Here is a 24,675-nt window from a genome sequence, read left to right on the forward strand (position 1 = left end):
AAGTTCAACTCTGTACCTCCTACACAAAATACAGCAGTGAAAAAGATAAAGGTTTCAGTTCTCAGGAAGCTTATATTGTAAGGATTCTAGTAAGTGCTATAAAGACAGTAAATCAAGGTAATGTGTTAAAAGGGGTTAGAAAAGGACACTCTGAAGTGATAGTTGGGGTGAAATCTTATGGCAAGAAACAAGACTTGTTTGTTGAGGAGGGGGATAAAGGAATAAAGGAAAGTGGAAATAGTTCCCTAGTCCAAAAGTTTTATAAGCAAAGGAGAACTTGTCTAGGATAGATAAAGTGATTGATAAAGTTGAATAAGGATGCATAACAGGGAGGAAGTTTTTGGCTTTGAGAAGGAATTTAGTTTAATTATAAAATTCAGTAGGAAGCCTTTCAAGAATTAACATAATTTGATTTATATTTTTTAAATTATCACATGGCTATAGTTTGGAAACTAGGTAATAGAAGTGGATACATGGAGACCCTGGAGGAACATAATGATGTTTTGCAATAGTGTGGTTAACAGTAGAGAGAGATGGACAGATTTGTGCTATATTTTGAAGGAGGGTTTGTTAGTGGATTGAATTTGGGAAATGAGAAAAAGAGCCAGTTGTCCACTTCTGGGATGCATCACAGCTGCCCAATATTTAATATGGCTTTTTCCCCATTGTTTCTTATTAGATGTTACTCCCTACTTACCTGTATGCTTAAGATAGAAACCTAGGCACAATCTTTAATTTCTTATCTTTTTCCTGTATAACCCTTCTCCCCCAGCCAATAAAAGTCATTCTGTTTCCTAAATATCTCTCAAATAACAAGTATTTGAATGCACATGCATTCCTACAGTGGTCTTCTAACTCAGTGGTCCCCAACCTTTTTTCGGCCAGGGACTAGTTTAATGTCAGAAAATATTTTCACGGACTGGCCTTTAGGGTGGGACGGATAAATGTATCACGTGACTGAGATAAGCGTCAAGAGTGAGTCTTAGACAGATGAAACAGAAGGAATCTGGTCATTTTTTAAAAATAAAACATTGTTCAGACTTAAATATAAATAAAATGGAAATAATGTAAGTTATTTATTCTTTCTCTGCGAACTGGTACCAAAGGACCAGTACCGGTCCACAGCCTGGGGGTTGGGGACCACTGTTCTAACTGGTCTCTGCCTCAAGTATCATTCCCCCTATTAAATCCATCTGGAGGCCCTGGCCAGTTGGCTCAGTGGTAGAGCATTGACCTGGCATGCAGGAGTCCCGGGTTTGATTCCCGGCCAGGGCACACAGGAGAAGCACCCATCTGCTTCTCCACTCCTCCCCCTCTCCTTCCTCTCTGTCTCTCTCTTCCCCTCCTGCAGCCGAGGCTCCATTGGAGCAAAGTTGGCCCGGGCGCTGAAGCTGGCTCCATGGCCTCTGCTTCAGGTGCTAGAATGGCTCTGGTTGCAACAGAGCAACACCCCAGATGGGCAGAGCATTGCCCCCTGATGGGCATGCCGGGTGGACCCCAGTCGGGCACATGTGGGAGTCTGTCTGACTGCCTCCCCGTTTCCAACTTCAAAAAAATGCAAAAAAAAAAAAGAAAAGAAAAAAAATCCATCTGGATTAGCTGCCAACTGATTTAATTAAGGCTTTTCTCTCCTGAAAATTTTTAATTGGCTTTCTCAAAATAAAGTTGAAACTCCCTAACATGCCATATAGAGATTCTTTATGGCCTGGCCTCTGCTTACCTTCTTTTTTTTTTAACATTGACAGAGAGAGAGACAGACAGGTATGGAGAGAGATGAGAAGCATCAATCATCAGCTTTTTGTTGCGATACCTTAGTTCATTGATTGCTTTCCCACATGTGCCTCAACCATGGGCCTTCAGCAGACCGAGTAACTCCTTGCTCAAGCCACCGACCTTGGGTTCAAGCTGCTCAAACCAGATGAGCCCACGCTCAAGCTGGCGACCTCAGGGTCCCAAACCTGGGTCCTCTGCATCCCAGTCCAATGCTCTATCCACTGTGCCACCGCCTGGTCAGGCTACCTTCTTAGCTTCATCTTTCACTTTTCCCACTATTCCTATCCACCACCCACACTAAATTACTTTTTGTTCCTCAGTGAGTCATGTTCTACTGTTTTTGTACTTGTTTCCTTTTCCTAATCCTCGTGCTGCCCATTCCCCACTATCCATCCCCAACAAACAAGCAAACATACAAAAAACTCTTGAATGTTCTTGGGTTTCAGTTTAGATGTCATTTATCCAGAGACTTTTTGACCTAACAGCTCAAAGTTATTGGCCTGTTTTTGTGTTCACTAGCACCCTGAACTGCCTTCCAGGACAGTACTATCTCAATATTTTGGATTGCCATTGTTTTTCATAGACTATTAGATTCATGATATCTTCCATTATAATTTCACCTTCTAGATTCTTTTTATTTTCTTTTTTAGCAAACGAGAGGGGACAGGAAGGGAGAGAAGCATCAACTTGTAGTTATTTCATTTTAGTTGTTCATTGTTTGCTTCTCATACACCCCTTGGCGAGGAGGCATGGCTCCAGCCAAGCCAGTAACCCTTTGCTCAAGCCAGTGACCTTGGGCTCAAGCCAGTGACCATAGGATCATGTCTATGATTCTACTCTCAAGCCAGGGAGCCCACACTTAAGCCAGCGACCTCGGGGCTTTGAACTGGGGTCCTCAGTATCCCAGGTTGATGCTCTCTCACTATACTACTGCCAGTCAAGCTTATCTTCTAGATTCTTTTCTTTATTTTTGTTTTAGATTTTATTTATTGATTTTACAGAGAGAGGAAGGAGGGAACGAAAGCATCAACCCATAGTTGTTTCACCCTAGTTCAGTGGTTCTCAAACTTTTTGAAGTCGGGGCATATTTAAAATTCTACAAATAATTGTAGACACATTATATACAAATGTCTGAGAAATGTGTTATAATAATTAAGTCAAATATTAAAGAAAAAATATTAAGTCCAAGCTTGCTTTTATGGTAATTAAACAAAATAAATACAACAAAATTAAATTTATTCTGACATTAAAAAACATTTTTTCGCTTGACCCGTGGTGGCGCAGTGGATAAAGCGTCGACCTGGAAATGCTGAGGTTGCCGGTTCAAAACCCTGGGCTTGCCTGGTCGAGGCACATATGGGAGTTGATGCTTCCAGCTCCTCCCCACCTTCTCTCTCTCTCTCTCTCCTTTCCTCTCTCTCTCCCTCTCTGTCTCTCTCTCTCCCGTTCTCTCTCCTCTCTAAAATGAACTTTAAAAAAAATCTTTAAAAAAAAACAAAAAAACATTTTTTCTTTTTTTTATCTTTATTGTCAGAATACAATATGTAATACATATAACATACAAAATATATGTTAATCGACAGTTTATGTTGTTGGTAAGGCTTCCAATCAGCAGTATATTATTAATAGTTAAGTTTTTGAGAAGTCATAAATCATACATAGATTTGTAACTGCATAGGGAGTCTGTGTCCCTAACCTCCCCTGTGTTGTTCAAGGGATCAGCTGTATTGTATCGAACCACCTATGTTTCTTCTTATTATTTTTTTATTCCAAAGTTAGAAGTGGGGAGGCAGTCAGACAGACTCCCACATGCACCCGACCGGGATCCACCCAGCATGCTCACCAAGGTGCAATGTGCTGCCCATCTGGGGCAGTGCTCCATTATAGTCAGAGCCATTCTAGCACCTGAGGAGGAGGCCATAGAGCCGTCCTCAGCACCCGGGCTAACTTGGCTCCAATGGAGCCTTGGCTGTGGGAGGGGAAAAAAGAGATAGAGAGGAAGGAGAGGGGGAAGGGTGAAGAAGCAGATGAGCGCTTCTCTTGTGTGCCCTGACCAGGAATCAAACCGGGACTTCCACATGCCCAATTGACACTCTACCGCTGAGCCAACCGGCCAGGGCCACCACCTATGTTTCTAATTACTGAAAAAATACATCTGGTTTTAATATTTTGGTCTTTCATTTAAATCAGACCTGAAATCATTACAGAATTTCTTGAAGTCCCAAATAGTTACAACCTCAGACAAAACTGTGCTTGTCAATGAAAGAATGTTACTCTTTAATATAAAGGAAATAAAAGTTCCATGTGCACTAAAAATGCAATGCAGGATAGGCTCATTTGAATTCATGACAAACATAATAAAATGAGAAAGTAAAGAATATATTTGCTAAAATAATTCTATGGTAATTATCATTTTAGAAAGACCCTTAATTGTTAAATGAAAGGTAAAAAAATATTCTTCATTGTTTCTATTCCAGGGAGAGTAATTAATAATATAGAACATTTTATTTTTTTTATCATTTAAAAAATTTTTATTTAGAAAATTAAATTTAACAGGGTGACATTGATCAATAAGAGCACATAGGTTCCTCATACCTTCCTCACTTTATCATTTTTTTTTTTTTTTTTATAATTTTATTTTTTTAATGGGGTGACATCAATAAATCAGGATACATATATTCAAAGATAACAAGTCCAGGTTATCTTGTCGTTCAATTATGTACTTTATCATTTTTTAAAAGATTGTATTTATTGCCTGACCTGTGGTGGCGCAGTGGATAAAGCGTCAACCTGGAAACGCTGAGGTTGCCGGTTCAGGGCCCTGGGCTTGCCTGGTCAAGGCACATATGGGAGTTGATGCTTCCTGCTCCTCCCCCCTTCTCTCTCTCACTCTCCCCTAGCTATAATGAATAAATAAATAAATAAATAAATAAATAAATAAATAAATAAAAAAGAAAAAAAATTTACTAAAAAAAAAAGATTGTATTTATTGATTTTAGAGGAGAGAGAGAGAGAGAGAGAAAGAAAGATGATACAGGTCAGGCTGAAGAGCATTTAAGAAATATTTTTGTAATTTTACCTCTTCTTAAATCAGTATACTTATGTGCCATAAGAAAAGAAACATGGTTTAATTCTTGGTTCATTTTTATCCTTGGTCAAGAATAAAAATGTAAAACTTCACATCATATCCAGATGTTTGTGTAAGAATATAAGTGTATGATGTCTGTCAAATCAGATTTGACAGAAAGATTGAAAGACAAAATTTCTAACTTTACTCTCTTATGTTCTCCTGATTCTGTGTCTAAAACTGTCACATCCATTCCTGTCCACTTATCTGTCCTCCCCCACTAGACTGTGAACTCCATGAAGTCAGAGCTGAGTCTGGCTTATCTCTGTATCCCCTGTGAATGCAGGGATCAGTCAAGAGTCTAAGGGTACCATGCTGATAAGCTTTTCTTTTAGCCTCAGGCAAGTCATATAGTACAGCTCTTTATGCCAGTTTTACAAAAGGATTAAAGAGAAAACAGACTGTAAAGATTACATAATACAACCCCTTATTTTACAGATGAAGAAACCCTGCTTATGAGACTAAAAATACTTTGAACTAAATAAATAGCAGTATTATATTTATATATTTGCCCCTGTAGGATAGATTAATTACATTTGGGACTGTGGTATAAAGTCTTAAACTAGATCCATGTTTTTTATTGCAATTTAGTTCTCAAATTTTATTTATGAGCTAGAAAAGGAATGGTTTTAAATTTCACAGGGAAGATGATGGGAGATGGGGTAGGGTGGGGGAAGAAACATCTAATCAGTGGCATTTGTGTTAAATAGATACAAAATACCTACGTTGAGTTGCTTCCTCTCTTACCAGGCACTTCTTACTAAACTATTAATAGTTAATTGTTTTGTAATAAACTCATGGATACATTAAAGTCCTTATCTAAGTATGTGAGTATTTAAAAACATTTTCAGAAGATGTTTGGGTTTGAGGATTTCACACTTTTTATATAATAAAATATTTTCAAACTGGTTTATGAGGGAAAACTATGCCTTGGCATATTTGCTTATTTATTTATTTATTGTGACAGAGAGGACAGATAGGGACAGACAAATCAGAAGGGAGAGAGGTGAGAAGCATCAGTTCTTTGTTGCTGCTCCTTAGTTGTTCAGCTATTGCTTTCTCATACATGCCTTGACCCGGGACTGCAGCAGAGTGAGTGACCGCTTGGTCAAGCTGGCGACCTTGAGCTCAAGCCAACAACCTTTGGGCTCAAGCTAGCAGCCATGGGGTCATGTCTGTGGTCCCTCACTCAAGCCAGCAACCCCCTGCTCAAGCCAGAGACCTTGGGGTTTCTTACCTGACTCCTCCACGTTCCAGTCCAACGCTCTATCCACTGCGCCACCACCTGATCAAGAGGTTTACTTTTAAAAAGAAGGCTTCACTTTTAAAAAGCATTCAAATGAAGTACTTATATATGTTACAAGAAAGAACCTTAAAAATATGTTAAGTGAAGAAGCCAAACACAAAAGACCATATATTATATTACTTCATTTATATGAAGTATCAAAAATAGGTAAGTCTGTAGATTAGTGGTTACTTAGGGCCAGGAAGATAAGGGGAATAAGAAGATAATGGCTAAGGGATACAGAATTCCTTTTTGAGGTGATGAAGATATTGATGGTGGTGATGTTTACACATTTCTGTGACTATACTAAAAGCTATTGAGTTGTATATTTTAAGTGGGTAAACTAAGTGATATGTGAATTATATATCTCACAGCTGTTTTTTTTTGTTTTTTGTTTTTTTTTTCATTTTTCTGAAGCTGGAAACAGGGAGAGACAGTCAGACAGACTCCCGCATGCGCCCGACCGGGATTCACCCGGCACGCCCACCAGGGGCGATGCTCTGCCCACCAGGGGGCGATGCTCTGCCCATCCTGGGCGTCGCCATGTTGCGACCAGAGCCACTCTAGTGCCTGAGGCAGAGGCCCAGAGCCATCCCCAGCGCCCGGGCCATCTTTGCTCCAATGGAGCCTTGACTGCAGGAGGGGAAGAGAGAGACAGAGAGGAAAGCGCGGCGGAGGGGTGGAGAAGCAAATGGGCGCTTCTCCTGTGTGCCCTGGCCGGGAATCGAACCCGGGTCCTCCTCACGCTAGGCCGACGCTCTACCGCTGAGCCAACCGGCCAGGGCTCACAGCTGTTTTTAAAAAGCATTTATCATAAGAATTTTTTACTGAACATTGTTATGTCATCTAAAAGTACCATTTGATTTTTTTGGTAATAGTGGCTAGCTTGTTGATTGCTTATTAAGTGACAGGCATTGTGCTAAATTCTTTAAAGCCTACATTTTCTTACCTTAGGCATTAGTTCTCATGCAGCCTTTTGGCAATACAGTCATCTTTGTATTCTTTAAGCATATTAGCACAGAACCTTACAAATGCAAAATACCTCAAAATATTTGAATGAGTTACTCTGTATATGAATATATGAATGAATTAATTAATTTGGCCCTTTGGCTTGGCATCTAACCCATCAGGGCATTGCTGTCTCCTTATGTCTATCAGTCTGTGCTCAGACCTACTAAATAATTCTAGCTCACATAGGGATTAATGGTAGGATCTAGTAGAAATTTTCTGACTTTTTTGCCATTTCCATAGAAATAAGAAAAAGAAGAGGGTATTTATTGTATTGTTCTCCTTCTCTTTGCTCCTTATTTCAAGTAGTTAGCAACTCATCTTTAGCTTTAAGTCTTTGTATTTACTCCTGTGGGAGCAGTTTAATCTTCCTGGAGGTCTTCTAAGGAGAACACTAGCCTAACAAATTTGACTTCAAGTAGTATTCACAGTAGCCAGGAGGCAGAAACTAACCAAGTATTTATTGATAGATAAATGAACAAAATGTGGTCTACACATACAAGGGAATATTGTCCAGCTCTTAAAAGGAAACACATTCTGGGCCTGACCTGTGGTGGGTGGTACAGTGGAATAAAGTGTTGACCTGGAACACTGAGGTCGCCGGTTCGAAACCCTGGGCTTACCTGGTCAAGGCACATATGGGAGTTGATGCTTCCTGCTTCTACCCCTTTTCTCTCTCCTTCACTCCCTCCCTCCCTCTCCCCCCTCTCAGAGCTTTCTGAAAATTGAATAAAGTCTTTAAAAAAAAAAAAGGAGGAAGGGCATTCTGATACATGCCACAACATGGATAAACCTTGAGAATATGATGCTAAGTGAAAAAAGGCAGTCATAATAAAAAAATATTGTGATACCACTTAATATGAGGTCCCTAGAGCAGTCAGATTTATAGAGCCAGAAAGTAGAATGGTGATTGCCAAGAGCTGGGGGGAGGGGAAATAGGAATTATTTAATGGGTACAGAGTTTCAGTTTTGCAGAGTGAAAAAGTTCTGGAAATCTATTGCACAACAGTGTGATGATACTTAATACTACTTAACTGTACACTTATAAATGATTAAGATGGTAAATTTAATGAGTTGTTACCACAGTTTTCAAAAACTGTAAAAACTCTCACAAACTTGTTCATTTGAGAGAACACAGGTGAAATCATTTGGAAACTAATAGATGAGCTCATCTAAATTAAATACAAACAATAGAATAAACTGTGAAGCCACTCTAATTACATTTCAAAGAGGCTTAAGATCAACAAAACCAGCTATTGTCTTTTCAGTGAATCTAATTTATAGCTATGATTTTATGCTAAAGGTACTGAGAAATCATTGTAGTTTTTTAAGAGAGGGGAAATTATGAAAATTATGGTTGAAGATGTTTATTAGAGGTCAGTAAGAAGGAAGGATTAGAGAGAGTTCATAGAGCACCCTGAGCTGGAGTAGTCTGAGGAAGCTTCAATGAGGGGTCATTTGCAATGATTCTTAAAAGATAGGTAGTATTTAGATGGAGACGAGACAATTGTGTATAGGTGGTGGTGAGGAGTGACAGATAAGTGAGTCATAAATAAGAGAAAGTTTATACATCAGGATAAAAGGTTTAATTCTGAATAATCATCATAGTTAACATTTACAGAATACTGTCATGTTCATTATCCCATGTGAGCCTCAGAACCATGTGAGGAAAGCACCACACTCCTGTCCATGTCTCTTAGTCTCACTTTTATGTCCCACCAATGTATGGAATCCTGCAGTTCTTGTTTTTTTCCAATTCGCTTATTTCACTCCGCATAATGTTATCAAGATTCCACCAATCTGCTGTAAGTGATCCGATGTCATCATTTCTTCTAGCTGACTAGTATACCATGGTGTATATGTGCCCCATCTTCTTTATCCAGCCTTCTATTTTTTTTTTACAGTGATTAAAAGCCTTTAAGCAAACTCTTGGCCAATACAGCAAGAATCCATAAAAGAGTAGTGTCCTTAACATGTTCACCAAGTCCAAGTTGGCCCCATCACCATGTCAAATCCCTGAAAAATGCAACCCAACCACAGTTCAGTCTGGAACTTTTCCGGACTTTTCCTGGAAAAGTCCACATCCAGGAAAAGTCCGCATGGCACTGGAATTGTTGTCACCATTCTATACTTTGCAGCTCATGTCCAAGTCCCAGTGACCGCTGCTTCTAGCTGGTAATGATTCAGGTAGACTGGAGCTGTGTCCCCTTTTATAGCCCCTTTAGCCCCCTCCCCCTAACTCTCTCCCCCATTCCCTCTAGGATTTGCTGTCCTGTTATCTTTATCTCTGTTATGTATATATAGTTTCACTAATCCCTTTACCTTCTCTGATCCCATTTCCTCATCCCCCTCCTTTCTTCCCTCTGGTCCCTGTGACCCGGCCTCTGCCTCTGTTCTGTTCCTCAATTCACTTTTTTCATTAGATTCCACATATATGTGAGATCATATGATGTTTTTCTTTCTCTGCCTGGCTTATTTCACTTAGCATAATAATCTCCAGGTTCATCCACACTGTCACAAAAGGTAAGTTTTCCTTTTTCGCAACTGTGTAGTATAGTATTCCATTGTGTATATATGTACCACAGCTTTTTAATCCACTCATCGACTGATGGGCACTTGGGCTGTTTCCAGATCTTGGCTGTTGTAAACAATGGTGCAATAAACATGGGGGTGAATATCTTCTTTTGAATCAGTGATTTGGTGATTTTATATTCTTGAAAGTGGGATAGCTGGGTCAAAAGGCAGTTCCATTTTTACTTTTTGAGGAAACCCCATACAGTTCTCCACTGTGGCTGCTCAAGTCTGCATTTCCACCAGCAGTGCAGGAGGGTTCCCTTTTCTCCGCATCCTCACCAGTACTTATTGTGTGTTGTTTTGTTATTGAGCGCCATTCTGACAGGTGTGAGGTGGTATCTCATTGTGGTTTTAATTTGCATTTCTCTGATGATTAGTGACATTGAACATTGTTTCATATGCCTATTGGGCATTTGTATGTCTTCTTTGGAGAAGTGTCTATTCATTTCTTTTGCCCATTTTTTAATTGGATTGTTTACCTTCCTGGTGTTGAGTTTTAGAAGTTCTTTATAAATTTTTATTATTAACCACTTATCAAACGTATTGGCGAATATGTTCTCCCATTTTGTGGGTTGTCTTTTTATTTTGTTCATGATGTCTTTTGCTGTGCAAAAGCTTTTTAGTTTGATATAGTCCCATTTATTCATCCTGTCCTTTATTTCACTTGCCCATGGAGATAAATCAAATATATTGCTACAAGAGATATTGGAGAGTTTACTGCCTATGTTTTCTTCCAAGATGTTTATAGTTTTATGACTTACATTTAAGTCTTATCCATTTTGAGTTTATTTTGTGAATGGTGTAAGTTGGTGGTCATTTCATTTTTTACAGAGACAGAGAGAGTCAGAGAGAGGGACAGATAGGGACAGACAGACAGGAACGGAGAGAGATGAGAAGCATCAATCATCAGTTTTTCGTTGCAACACCTTAGTTGTTCATTGATTGCTTTCTCATATGTGCCTTGACCGTGGGCCTTCAGCAGACCAAGTAACCCCTTGCTGGAGCCAGTGACCTTGAGTCCAAGCTGGTGAGCTTTTGCTCAAACCAGATGAGCCCACGCTTAAGCTGGCGACCTTGGGGTCTCGAACATGGGTCCTTGGCATCCCAGTCCAATGCTCTATCCACTGCGCCACCTCCTGGTCAGGCTCATTTCCTATTCTTGCCTTTATTCCCTAGCTGAGACTTTTAGCAGAATGTTGAGTAAGAGTTGTGAGAAAAAACTTTCTTACCCTGTTTCAGATCTTAGGGGAGGAAAAGCATTCATTCTGTCAACATTAGGTATGTCATCTATAAGTTTTTCATAGATACCATTCTTTAGTTTAGAAAGTTACTTTCTATTCTTAGTTCCCTGAGAGGTTTGTCATGAATAGATGCTGAATTGAATTAAGGCTTTTTCTGAATATGTTGATATCTGGTTTTTCTTATTCATCACATTGGTATGATGAATTGCTCTGATTGATTTTCATACGTTGAACTAGCGTACCTGGAAGGAATCCCATTTGGTTGTTGTGTATTAATTATTTATTGTATGTATCATTAGATTTAATTTGCTAAGTACTTTTTGCATCTTTGTATTGCCTTTTTTTTTTTTTTTTTTTTTTTGTATTTTTCCGAAGCTGGAAACGGGGAGAGACAGTCAGACAGACTCCCACATGCGCCCCACCGGGATCCACCCGGCACGCCCACCAGGGGGCGACGCTTTGTTGCGACCAGAGCCATTCTAGCGCCTGGGGCAGAGGCCAAGGAGCCATCCCCAGCTTCCGGGCCATCTTTGCTCTAATGGAGCCTCGCTGCGGGAGGGGAAGAGAGAGACAGAGAGGAAGGAATATTTGTTCTATATCTTTGAAGAATTCCATTGGTATTTTAATAGGAATTGCATTGAATTTATAGATTGCTTTCGGTAATATAAACATTGTAATGATGTTTATTCTTCCTACCCATGAACACAGTATTTGCTTCCACTTGTTTATATCTTCCTTGATTTCTTTTATCAATGTTTTATAATTTTCCGAGAAAAGTCCTTTACCTCCTTGGTTAAATTTACTCTTAGGTACTTTTTTTTTTTTGTTGCAATAGTGAAGGGGATTGTTTCTTTAATTTCTCTTTCAGACAGTTTATTGTTGGTATATAAAAATGCCACTGATTTCTGAATATTAATTTTATATCCTGCCACCTTGCTAAATTCATTTATCAAGTCTAATAGTTTTTTGAATGAAACTTTAGGGTTTTCTATGTACAGTATCATGTCATCAGCAAATAATGATAGTTTTACTTCTTTTCCAATTTGAATGCCTTTTATTTCTTCTTCTTGTCTGATTGTTGTGGCTAGGACTTCCAGAACTATTGAATAAGAGTGGTAAAAGGGGGCACCCCTGCATTGTTCCTGATCTTAAGGGGATTGTTTTTAATTTTTTCCCATTGAGTATGATGTTGGCTGTGGGTTTGTCATAGATGGCCTTTATCATGTTGAGGTATGTTCCCTGTATTTCCACTTTGCTGAGAGTTTTGATCATAAATGAGTGCTTGATTTTATCAAATGCTTTTTCTGCATCCGTTGATATTATGATGTGATTTTTATCCTTCCTTTCGTTTATGTGATTAGTCACATTTATTGATTTGAAAATATTGTACCAGTCTTGCCTCCCCAGAATAAATGCTGGCAGGAACTTTAATTGGTAGTGTTTCTATCAAACTGGGGAGACTTGACATCTTAAAACAATTGAGTCTTCCAAAGCATGGCATGGAAGACTACATTTTACTTTTACTTTTTTTTGGTTACCTTGTCAGTATCGTAGTTTTTCACAGAAATCCTACACATATTTTGTTAGATTTATATCTAATTATGTTGTGGATTTTTTTTGTTATTGTAAGTGGTACTGGTTTTTAAATTTGAGATTCCAATTGCTCTTTGTTGGTACATAGGAATACAGTTGACTTCTATATATTGACTTTGTGTTCTGTAACCCTGGTAAAGTTACTTTTTAGTTCAAGTAGGTTATATATTTTTATTTGTGCATTGGTTTTGTTGTTTGTTTGTTTTGGTAGATTTGGGGGGGGGGGTTCGCGTAACTTATGAATAGAGACAATTTTATTTCCAATCTGATGGCCACAGAGCCATCCCCAGCGCGGGGCCATCTTTGCTCCAATGGAGCCTCGCTGCCGGAGGGGAAGAGAGAGACAGAGAGGAAGGAGAGGGGGAGGGGTGGAGAAGCAGATGGGCGCTTCTCCTGTGTGCCCTGGCCGGGAATCGAACCCAGGACTTATGCACGCCAGGCCGACGCTCTACCACTGAGCCAACCGGCCAGGGCCTCTTTGTATTGCTTTTTAAAAGTAAAAAATTGACTTCCAGAATATCTCATTTTGATATGAATTATGAGGAAAAATCTGCCTCAGAGATTGTGATTTCTTTGTTACTGCCTCCCTAAAAATTTACTTTTTTCCCTACATTTCACAATTTGGACGATTGGCTCTGTGTAGTTAGGGCTTTAGATAAAAATCTAAGTCATTTGGAAGATTTTTAACTAATTAACAAAAATCATGAGCCTGTTCTCTCTTTTAAGATAGAGTATTTAGCTACTTATTTTATAGTGTGTTTTAGGTGCCTTTTTCTTTTAAATTGATTTTTTTCCCATTTAGGCATTTGGAGCTTACTGTTTCATTTAATTAAATTAGTCTTGTTAATATGCCTTTTGGGCATTCACAGATGATTTCCAAATGGCTGAAGAAATGGAATACATCAGGCTTGCATATTCCTCCTGCCTCCAGCTCATTCTTCCTCTAGGCATGTTTCTTGGCCTTCTTTCTCCTAAACTCCAAGGGCCTTTCCTTTGCCTCTGTAATTTGTTTCCTGAGCTCACACTGTCCAGCTGACTCTCTTCATCCACAGCTAACTTCTATCTCTGTGACTTTCTAAATAAAATTCTGCCTGTATTAAAAAAAAAAAAAAGATTGGAACACTTCAACCAGAACAGAAGCTTTGAAGAAAGACCTCCCAAGAAGAATATAGTTGAGTATGCTGATGAATGACTGTATTACTTTTTTAAAAATGAAACTATTGCATGAATATATGTAATGAATCAGCAATTTAGTGCTAGTGAATATGGGAATATTAATATCATTAGTGATGGGTTTAACAACCCAAATCCATGTGTGAAGATAAGAAATTGGGTCACATAGCTCAGAGAAGGATGGAAAACATTCTTGCTGATATGATCATTTCTCCTTCCAGAATGATACCTAGAAAACTGGCATAGGTTTACTGCTGACAGCTAGATAATAGAGGATTGCTGTGTGGGGGGGTCAGGATTCAGGTGGTCTTTTTGTAGTGTTAATAGTCACTTCAATCTAAATATGTGCAAACTTTTAAATTGTTAAATTATGTATAAGTTAAATATCTTCTACAAATCCCTCCCTTAAATGCAAAGGCAATTAGGTTTCAGGAACCAGGGGTATTGGGGTATTAAGGTCTCCTCCAAGGGTAAGTAGGATAAGATAGGCAGCTTGATGTCTTACAGAGAATTCAGCATGAATATTGAGGATGGAAAAGGTATTATAATGTTTTTGGGTTTTTTCTTAGGTAAAAATTTAAAACATTTAGATCTATTTCCCTAGGAAAGTTTCTTTAAAAAGTAGATTCTCTGGAACCAAAGGGTATGAATATTTTTTAATGTTTTGAGGCATGAAATGTTTTTATTATAGCCAAGAGAAAACAATCTGACCTGCGATATGTAGTTTCTTGCATATATCTGCCTGATAAAGTTGAATGACAGTTTGGACCCTTAGTTCCCTGGTATCCAAAGCAAAAAGTTATTTATGGGGATTTTAATCTTGGGTCCTTGAATTTCTTAGCATTATATGTAAATTTGTGCATATACACATTTTTTTTTCCTGGAAAAAGAATGCATCGTTTGCATCATATTTTGAATGGGATATGTGATCCAAAAAAGGCTAGACTGGCCCTGGCCGGTTGGCTCAGCGGTAGAGCGTCGGCCTGGCGTGCGGAGGACCCGGGTTCGATTCCCGGCCAGGGCACATAGGAGAAGCGCCCATTTGCTTCTCCACCCCTCGCCGCGCCTTCCTCTCTGTCTCTCTCTTCCCCTCCCGCAGCCAAGGCTCCATTGGAGCAAAGATGGCCCGGGCGCTGGGGATGGCTCTGTGGCCTCTGCCCCAGGCGCTAGAGTGGCTCTGGTCGCAACATGGCGACGCCCAGGATGGGCAGAGCATCGCCCCCTGGTGGGCAGAGCGTCGCCCCCTGTTGGGCGTGCCGGGTGGATCCCGGTCGGGCGCATGTGGGAGTCTGTCTGACTGTCTCTCCCTGTTTCCAGCTTCAGAAAAATGCAAAAAAAAAAAAAATAATAAAATAAAATAAAATAAAAAAAAAAGGCTAGACTTTTTCTGAAGCAGATGGGTAACTGAGGGGCCTCTATAAAGTCATTTTTAGGAATTCTTTTGCAATTTACATTAGTGGAACATGTGTTAATTCAGGTTTTAGATTAGACTTCAAATATGTGGGGAATTAACATTTTATTGAATGTCTTTTATTTATCTAGAAAAAAGCTCTTATACATAATTCATTTTATTCTCACAACATTTATACAAGGTAAATATTTTATTTTACTGATGAGGAAGTTGAGAGCCTTTAAAAAGCTTGCCCCAAAACACCCAAAGCTAGTAAGAGGCCACATAAGAAGGAAGCAGCTATTCTTCCTGCTCTTCCAGACTGTTGTCGCCAACTGAGTGCCTGCTGTGTACTGGGCATTGCACAGGTGCTGGTGATGAGATGTTGAACACAATAGACCCTTGCCCCTCTCTCTCAAAAAGAAGGTGAGGGGAACAGGTGTACAGAATAATAAAACTGGTGTGATTTCCTCTAGTTTTAAAATTATTTTAGATATTCCCTATATTGGTCATTTTCTCTCTCAAAAATGCTAGGAATACTGTATTGAATTTCCTTTGCCTCCCAATATCTTTACAGGAAAAATACTATTACACAAATGGATAGGGCCTAAAACCAAGATTATAGTCTATCCTGCAAAGCTATCAGTTAGAATCGAATGACAGATAAAGAGGTTCACAGACAAGAAAAAGCTAAAAAAGTTCAGCACCAAACCAGTATTATGAAATGTTAAAGGGTCTTATTTAAAAAGAAAGAGAAAAAACAAAGATAAAAAATATGAATGCTGAAATGTCAATAAATACATATCTAGCCTGACCAGGCGGTAGAGCAGTAGATAGAGCATTGGACTAGGACATGGAGAACCCAGGTTCAAAACCCCAAGGTCACTGGCGTGAGTGTGGACTCATCCCACTTGAGCACTGGCTCACCAGCTTGAGTGTGGGATTATAGACACGACCCTATGGTTGCTGGCTTGAGCAAGGGGTCACTCACTATAGCCCCCCTGGTCAAGGCACATATGAGAAAGCAATCAGTGAACAACTAAGGTGTTGCAATGAAGAATTGATGCTTCTCATCTCTCTCCCTTTCTGTCTGTCTGTCCCTGTCTGTCCTTCTCTCTGATACACTCTCTCTCTGTCAAAGCAAAATATAACTTATCTATCAAAAATTGAATCTAAAAACAAAATAAACTAACAAGCAGATCAGAAGCAGACCCATAGAGACAGAGAATGTTATGATATGACAGTTGCCAAATGGGAGGAGGGTTGGGCTGAATAGGTGAAAAAGGTGTAGGGATTAAGAAGTACAAATGAATTGTTAACAGAATAGTCACGGGGATATAAAGTGCAACATAGGGAATATAGTCAATAATATTCTAATAACTATGTATGGTGTTAGGTGCAAGATTTATCAGGATGGTTACTTAGTTACGTAATGTCTAATCACTGGGGTGTGCACCTGAAACTAATATAATAATGTATGTCAACTATAATAGAAAAATAAAAATGATTTGAAAGTAAAAAAACAAAACAAAAAACAAATACACAAGTGAGATTGATTGTCTCATTATTGTCAAATCTATTAGCGAGATCAGTTTAGGACCAGGTTTTCTAATATTTTATACTTTACAGTAGTCATCAATCTGCATAGTATAAAAAATTAAATTAGTTTTTAAAATGCTCAATGTATATTTATTGCCAGACTGGTGGCGGTGCAAGATATTGTCAACTTGGGACACTAGTCCAGGTTCGAAACCCGAAAGTCACTGACTTGAGTGCAGGCTCACCAGCTTGAGTGTGGGGTTGCTGGCTAAAATATGGAATCATCAATGACATGATCCCGTGGTCACTGGCTTGAGCCCAAGGTCGCTGGCTTGAGCAAGGGGTCACTGACTCCACTGGGGGTTCCCCATCAAGGCACATGTGAGAAGCACTCAATAAACAGTGACACAACTGAGAGTTGATGCTTCTCATCTCTCTCCTCCTCTCTCTTTCTCTCTCAAATCTATCTATCTATTTATTTATTTATTTATTTATTTTTATTCATTTTAGAAAGGAGAGAGAGAGAGAGAAGGGGGGAGGAGCAGGAAGCATCAACTCCCATATGTGCCTTGACCAGGCAAGCCCAGGGTTTCGAACTGGTGACCTCAGCATTTCCAGGTCGATGCTTTATCCACTGCGCCACCACAGGTCAGGCCTATTTATTTATTTATTTATTTATTGTATTTTTCCGAAGCTGGAAATGGGGAGGCAGTCAGACTTCCATATGCGCCCGACCGGGATCCACCCAGCATGCCCACCAGGGGGCGATGCTTTGCCCCTCTGGGGCGTCGCTCTGTTGCATCCAGAGCCATTCTACCTCCTGAGGCAGAGGCTATGGAGCCGTCCTCAGCGCCCGGGCCAACTTTGCTCCAGTGGAGCCTCGGCTGCCGGAGGGGAAGAGAGAGACAGAGAGGAAGGAGAGGGGGAGGGGTGGAGAAGCAGATGGGCGCTTCTCTGTGTGCCCTGGCCGGGAATCGAACCCGAGACTCCTGCACACCAGGCCGACGCTCTACCACTGAGCCAACTGGCCAGGGCCTCAAATCAATCTTTTAAAGAAGCTCCATGTATATTTATTAAATCTTTTCTAAGAATAGTTAATTTCTTTTGCTCCCTTTCAGGGCCTTAATAAATAGATAAAAGGAAAAGAGGTCCAGCCGTGTCTCTGTTTGGGTAGCAAGGACATGCTTTCTGTTGCTGAAATAGACAGACAGACAGACAGAGAGACCCCAAAACCCTTGGGATCCAGAATATCTGGCAATGCTGCACTAGAGGCTACATACCACAAGTTTAGATACACTGGCTTTCCCATCAGGGCATATACTCTGAAGGAGGGAAGACTCTTGTGCAAAAACTAAGCTTAGAAAAGTGTGAAGCATATGATAGTTTTCTTTCTCTGCCTGGCTTATTTCACTTAACATAATAGTTTCCAGAAGGAAAGGGGATGATAGGATGGGATAAACCTGAAGGGAAGAGAGAAGGGCGATATTGGGAAGGGGGCAACGGAGATGTTGAGAGGAATACGGGGGAGGGGAGGATGCATTCGGGGCGACACTAGAATCTATGTAAACACAATAAATTTTAAAAAAAGATTACCTTAAAAATAAATTAAATAAACCTGGATAATTTAATGAAAACTATCTCAAAATATCGTAGAATTAAATTTAACTTTTTTTTTTTTAATTAATTTATTTTATTTTCTGAAGCTGGAAACCGGGAGAGACAGTCAGACAGACTCCCACATGTGCCTGACCGGGATCTACTCAGCACGCCCACCAGGGGCGATGCTCTGCCCACCAGGGGGCGATGCTCTGCCGCGACCAGAGCCACTAGCGCCTGGGGCAGAGGCCAAGGAGCCATCCCCAGCGCCCAGGCCATTTTTGCTCTAATGGAGCCTTGGCTGCAGGAGGGGAAGAGAGAGAGAGAGAGAGGAAGGAGGGGAGGGGGGTGGAGAAGCAAATGGGCGCTTCTCCTATGTTCCCTGGCCAGGAATCGAACCCGGGTCCCCCGCACACCAGGCCGACACTCGACTGCTGAGCCAACCGGCCAGGGCCCGTAGAATTAAATTTAAAAGTGAAAAATTTTAATGACAATATTTTTGTAAATAGAACCTCAAGAAAAAGTCTTTATAAGAGAAAAGTTAAAATACAGCTAGTGCTCTACTTACGACCATGATTGGTTTTGACAGACTGGTTGTAACACAATTTGGTCATAAGTTGAGTAGGCTATATGTACAGTACTGTGAAATGATGTTATAAAAATCTTTAAGTCATATTTTATCATAATTTTCTTTCATTATTATATATCATAATTTTCTTTGTTCATTTTATGCCATTTGTATCATCTCTACACCATTTTGTTTCTTATTTTTACATTCATCAGGTTTAAGTACAACACTGCATTACCAGTACAACTGGTTTAATATTTGCAAAGACAATTTCCTCTTGGTAGACATCTTGGGAGGGGTTTGATGAAAAATATCCAAGACACAAAACACAAATTGCTGTACCGAGTCTGTGGTAGCAGTTGAAATGGTGCATGCGGAGATGGTAGTGCTGCCGGAAGCTGGTCCGCACTGTCATATGTCCAGCTGGGCAACACTTGCGCTGCCAGACGCGGAGCAGTCGTGGCTACCGATTGTGGTCATAAAGTCGAATGGTTGTAAGTTGCATAGGTCGTAAGTTGATCAATACCTGTAATACTATTTAAAGACTTTTAGGTTTCAAATCTATTCTAGAAACATGAAAAAAACGTTTGTTAAAGTATTTGGAAAAATCAACTTTCTTTTTTTAAAGTGAAACCTATCTAAATTCAAACCTGCTTTCAAGAAGTAAAAAAAATAAAAGAAAGAAAAGTGTGAAGCAGCTCTTGGTAGGGGTAAAGCTGCAGAGTAAAGAGCTCTGCTTTTAGTACTGTAACTGAAAAGCTGTTGATATTCTTCTAATTATGAGCCCACAAGAGAAGGTGTAGAGTCGGTGCTGCAGGACATGACAACAGTGTTTTATAATTTCATCATATAAGTCAGAGAGGAGGGTGAGTTTCAAAAAATGTAGATGCATATTTAAAACTACTGGGAAAATGTTTTCTCTTTGTGTTTTTGCTTTTGCACTCCTCAATAAAAGAATTTTACTACTAGATGCAGTGCCTCCAGCAACGAAGTCTAGATTAATTTGATTTAGCACATGACAGTGAAGTGCGTGTTTTCTAAGAAATTTTATTATCTTTATTCCCTTTATTATTGTGTGATAATGGGGAAGTTTCTTGAACATTCTTGCTGTACTCTAACTGATTAACAAAAAATATTGTGACAGTAGTTAAAAACACAGAAATGCTTTATAGGCTGAAAAACCTAGTTTATTGGAAAATAAATCAATAAATAGCAACCAACTTGTGAATTTTAAGTTTTTCTTAAAGTTTAGAAATTGAACTCAATAATATGTCTCTCAGCTTCAATTACCTTTATATTTGAAACTGAGTCAAGATTTTTTTCTTCAGTAGCACAGCAATTTTATAGACAGATTCATCTATTTGCAAGTTCTATATGCTGATTGTAACATACATATAATTATTTTTCTTGGTCTGCAACATGTAGCAAAAGAATAAATCTTATCTGTTTTTTGTTTGTTTTTAGCAAGAGAAAGAGAGAGGCAGACAGACTGGAACAAAAAGAGATGAGAAGCATTAACTTGTAGTTGCATCACTTTAGTTGTTCATCGATTGTTTATTATATGTGCCTTGACTGGGAGGGGGGTCTGGCTGAGCCAGTGACCCCTTGCTCAAGTCATCAACCTTTGGCCTCCAGCCAGTGACCTTTGGACTCAAGCCGGCAACCATGAGATCATGTTTATGATCCCACGCTCAAACCAGTAACCCCATACTCAAGCTGGTGAGCCTATGCTCAAGCCCGTGACCTCAGGGTTTTGAACCTGGGTCCTCAGCATCCCAGGTTGATGCTCTGTCCACTGCACTACCATCAGTCCGGCCAAAAGAGTAAGTCTTTATAACTAACTCAGTGCCTACCAGAGTATCTGGCTTATTGTAGGCATTTTATTATTTATTCATGAAATTCTGTGGGAGTTGAGAAGAAGAAGAGAATTTACACAAAGGAAACTCAGGGAAATTTTCAGGTGGGCATTGGCATTTGGGCCATAAGATCACGGTGATCTTGGATGTATAGAGAGACACAGAAGGAAATTCCAGGGTGAGAGAGCTGCAGGAGTCAAGGCCCAGAGGTGGTACCATGTGTATGTTTTATGTAGTTTATAAGCCATCCCATTCCTTTGAGCTGCTGTTACAATGTGATTCTAAAGACATTGGAACTAACAAGTTTCCTTTAGGATAAGTTAAATAAAAATGAAGCATCTTCCAAATGGCATTTGTTTTATCATTTTAGGTAGACCAAGCTATGAGAACATCAAAGATAGGTTAAGCCTGACCAGGTGGTGGCGCAGTGGATAGAGCATCGGACTGGGATGCGGAAGACCCAGGTTCAAGACCCCGAGGTTCCCAGCTTGAGCGCGGGCTCATCTGGTTTGAGCAAAAGCCCACCAGCTTGAACCCAAGGTCACTGGCCCCAGCAAGGGGTTACTTGGTCTGCTGAAGGCCCACGGTCAAGGCACATACAAGAAAGCAATCAACTGAACAACTAAGGTGTTGCAACGCACAACGAAAAACTAATGATTGATGCTTCTCATCTCTCTGCATTCCTGTCTGTCTGTCCCTGTCTATCCCTCTCTCTGACTCACTGTCTCTGTAAAAAATAAATTAATTAATTTAAAAAATTTAAAAAAAAAGATAGGTTAAGTAGCAAAGGTAAACAAGGTGCTTATCTTTTCTAAGCCTTAATATCCTCATCTTTAAAAATGAAGCCAATAAATACTGCAGAGTATTTCGAGGATTGAATGAAATAATGTATATGAAGAGCCTGGTACATAAAAGGTTGCTATTCTTCTCGTAGTTACCAATAGTATCTGTAATGAAAATAGTAATACATTGTGGTGAAGATATGTTTCATTTTCTAAAAGAATCCATGGTACAATGCAGTGTAACAGCTTTATAGGTATTCTAGTATCAATCATACATACTCCAGTGCCATTTGTGTAATGTGACTATAACTTTGAGCATTTTATGTTTTAATTTTCTACTTTGAATATTTCACATAAATATACAGAGGACTAGCTGCTTATTCCACAGATTCGCCAAAGCATATACAGGGGATCCTCAGGTTACAATATGGTTCCATTCCTACAACAGTGACATAATCTGAATTTTGGTGTAAGTTGGAACACGCCCTATCCTAAGTCACTTACTTATCCTAACACAGTTGTAAAATGATAATCTAGAACAGAAAAACACAACTATGCCACAGAAAAAGGTAAAGGACATAAATATACTGTACTGTATACACTGTACTGTAGTAACAGAAAAAAATGACAAAAAACGAAAGTAAAAATTTTTTACCTTTATTCCTGTTGTTGGCTTGCACACTGGAAGGGGCATTGCAAGGTGGGAGAGAGTGTCCTGTTGGGAGGAGGGAGCTGGAGAGGCAGGAGAACCTGCAGAAGGTGCTGGAGATACTAGGTCAGGTGAATCAGAATTGCCTAAGGAACATGCAGGAAACGCTGGAGATGATTCTACCTGTACTTCATCACAAGAAGCAGCTGATATAGAGGGTACAGGATCTGTTGCAGGCCTCTCTACCTTCTTAAAGAATTGTTCCAGGTTAGTCTGGAAGGTTGATGACTTCTTCTCTTCCAAAATCTGCCTATAGCATTGCAGGGCATTCCTTTCAGCTCTGTAGACCTTACTGAATTTCATCGCTGGGGTTCTCAGCCTGAAATTTTACCAACCCACCCTCTACCATAGAAAAACCTTCTGCCAAACTCTTGGTAGTAAATCTCTTGGGTTCTAGGGTTTCTAGCTCTTCCTCTTCAGCTGCTTTTCCAGTTAATTGAGGTCCTCAGCAGACAGCTCCTCTCCATGTGATGCCAGTAGCTCTGTGACATCCTCAGCCTCCTCCTCCAAATTAAGCTGTTTACTGATGGCGACAACCTTCTCTCTTACAACCTCCACTGACTCCTCAAAGCCATGGAAGTAATACACAAACTGGGGACACAGTTTTTTTCCATACACCATTTAAGTTTTTTCACCATCTCAATTAAGTTTTTATAGAAGTGAGCATTGTAAACTCGAAATGTCATATGTCTAGACTGTCATAACCCGAGGACCCCTGGAGCACAGATGACACATCTCTACAGAAGTCTTTCCTAGAAATGTTTAATTCCTTTCTTATCCCTTATTCCAGCCCCTCTATAAGTTCAAATTTGTAAAAATTACAAGAAAAGGCCCTGGCCGGTTGGCTCAGCAGTAGAGCTCTAGCTGAGCCAGTGACCCCTTGCTCAAGCCAGTGACCTTGGGCTCAAGCCAGCAACCATGGGGTCATGTATATGATTCCGTGCTCAAGCTGGCAACCTGAGGATTTTGAACCTGGGTCCTCAGCATCCCAGGCTGACGTTCTATCCCACTGTGCCACTGCTTGGTCAGGCTTGGGTATCTTCTTTTGAGAAATATCTATTCATGTCCTTTGCTTATTTTTAATTGGGTTTTCTTTTTAATATTGTGTTGTAACAGTTCTTTACATATTCTCTATATAAACCCCTTATAAGATAAATGATTTGTAAAATTATTTTCCCATTCTCTGCATTGTCTTTTCATTTTCTTAATAGTGTTCTTTGACATTTGACAGCCTACTTTATATATTTTTTTTTCTTTATACTTCTGGTGTCATATTTAAGAAACTGTGACTGAGTCTCAGGTCATAAAGATTTATACCCATGTTTTTTTCTAAGAGTTTTAGCTTTTACATTTAGATCTTTGATTCATTTTCAGTTAAATTTTGTATATGTGTGAGGAAGGGTCAGCTTCATTCTTTCACATGTTTAATAGACACTTGTATCATTTGTTGAGAAGACTATTCTTTTCTCCATTGAGTGGTTTTGGCAAAGGAAATTATTCTTAACCATTGTTTTTGAAGGAGATATATAAATGGCAGAAATGAACGCATTTTAGGTAAATTATGTAGAGTGTATGAGGTCAAGATACTTAGACCAGAGAGTTCTATTACTGTGGCTGACAGTTGGAAACTGTAAGTAATAGATGAGACATCTGCCAAGAAGGAATTACAATATGGAATTAGTAAAGTTGTAGTAGTAGAAGCCTATCAACACATGACCTGATGGTCTCAACCTCTTTTTTTGAATTAAGCCATGAAATCTTCAGTTAATAGGATGAGTGTATAGAGAAACGCTGAGGGAAGTTTAGTATGAAATTTTGTAAGATAAAGCCAATATAAAAAGAAATTGGTTGAAATAGAGCATGAAAAATGTTATAATTTTATTTTCTCCAAATAAACACAGAAGCACAGTCTAGGCAATGAATTGAATGGCAAAATACTGGAAAGAATGTTAGTGAAGAGTCAGAATTCCTTGGTTCTGATCCTAATCTGCACTAGGTATGTAACTTTGAATACGTCACGTAGCCTTTAGAATAATGTTTGACATTCACTGAGGCTATATCATATTCAGGACTTTTTTGCAAGCTTCAATCTCCTCTCTTGTAAATGGAGACGATTCCAAGTTATTTACTTTGAAAACTTTTCAAAGAATTATATCCACGGAAGGGGATTATTATGCTTGAAATTTAGAAATTCAGTGTAATTGTAATATCAGCAACTGATAGTATATGTCTGTGCTCAAAAGAATTCTGCAAGGTGTATTGTATCCTTATTTTGATTACAAATAAACTGATATTCAGTGATTATGAAAGTTGTATAGTCAGTAATCTGTAGAGCAGTTATTCTAATTCAGTTCTGCATGATTTAACTTTGGCTTGAAAGATCCTAGTGTGTGAAGGGGTGGCAGTAGGCAATAGGGTAGTACCAATGAGATTTAAATTATTAGACATAGGTAAATTAAAG

General features: G+C 39.4%; 1 protein-coding gene across 3 annotated transcripts in view; it reads left to right on the forward strand.

The window, feature by feature from the left end:
* TMCC1 (transmembrane and coiled-coil domain family 1) overlaps nucleotides 1–24,675 on the forward strand; it is a 248,599-nt gene that overhangs the window by 151,933 nt on the left and 71,991 nt on the right. The window lies entirely within an intron of this gene.

Source organism: Saccopteryx bilineata, chromosome 10 (genome assembly GCF_036850765.1).
Source record: "Saccopteryx bilineata isolate mSacBil1 chromosome 10, mSacBil1_pri_phased_curated, whole genome shotgun sequence".
Taxonomy (NCBI): domain Eukaryota; kingdom Metazoa; phylum Chordata; class Mammalia; order Chiroptera; family Emballonuridae; genus Saccopteryx; species Saccopteryx bilineata.